The following is a 1165-nucleotide window of genomic DNA, read 5'->3' on the forward strand; positions in this document are numbered from 1 at the left end:
AACTGAATTTGGTTAATAAGTATTTCATTTACAGTACATACATTACAAGTGTACTGAAAATACTGTTTTTGTTGTTTCTTAGAACATCTTTTGGTTTTTGAAACATTATAAGTCTATCAAAATGTAGTTATTGTAGTTATTTTCGAATAATGAAATATGTTTTTAAGTCTATCAAAATGTCATTATCTATCAGCAGTAGTGAAGTATTTACATACTGAAATTACATGTCAGTATTGTAGTGTTAGTATCTACCACTACATACTGATATGTAGTGGTTGTAGTGTAACCATACTAGATGTTTGTAACAAGAAAACAATTAAATATGTACTGGTTTGTGGTTTAACCATCTTCCACTAAGATTATTTAGAACATCTTTTGGTTTTCCAGCTGATTCACCATCTTCACGGGGGTCGAGGGGGCAGCGCCCCCTCGTATCAAACAACACAAAATCATGTTTAAGTAACACAATTGAAATATCACTACATTACAGTTAAACCCAAATTCAAATTAAAAATCACTACATATTAGATATATGTTTTTGAACATTCTTGAACTCATGAAACGAAATGAAACCAAGAATAAAAAGAAAAGAAAATAGTTAAATAGTGATATGTACTGTCAGATTACTTTTAGCAAGTAAGACTATTTTTATGTCATCTGCCAACTGATTTCCGGTGGAGATGCTTTCAGCAATTTGCATGCTAACGGGACCCTTTTGTTACGAATTTTCGCTTGCACTTCTTCATCATCTCCCAAAGGCACTCCCACATATTTTCTTTTTGACATCATCTTCATAAAATGCATCACAAACAGTAGACAGTCTGGCGATCCCCCTTGTTGAGGTGCTTCACATTCATTCACTATTACATTCTTCATTGTTACTTTGTCCTTCTCCATCAAGTACACGTTGATAGGTACGTACATGTAATCTGCCATTTTGCAGGCGTGTGGATAACAAATACCTCCCCATTCAGCCTTAGAAGAATTGTAGTGGTTGAACACCATTTTTTCGCAGTCATACTCAAGTAGCGTCCAATGAAGATTGTGGTGGCACATTGGTACAAGAATCTTCTTGATACTTTCATCCATCGCCAATATTGGTTTGTAAACAGAATCATGTGCTGCTCCTTTGAGGTTATCCGGGAACTCGACATTGTACTGAAAA

The sequence above is a fragment of the Papaver somniferum genome, chromosome 4, assembly GCF_003573695.1.
Source record: "Papaver somniferum cultivar HN1 chromosome 4, ASM357369v1, whole genome shotgun sequence".
Taxonomy (NCBI): Eukaryota; Viridiplantae; Streptophyta; class Magnoliopsida; order Ranunculales; family Papaveraceae; genus Papaver; species Papaver somniferum.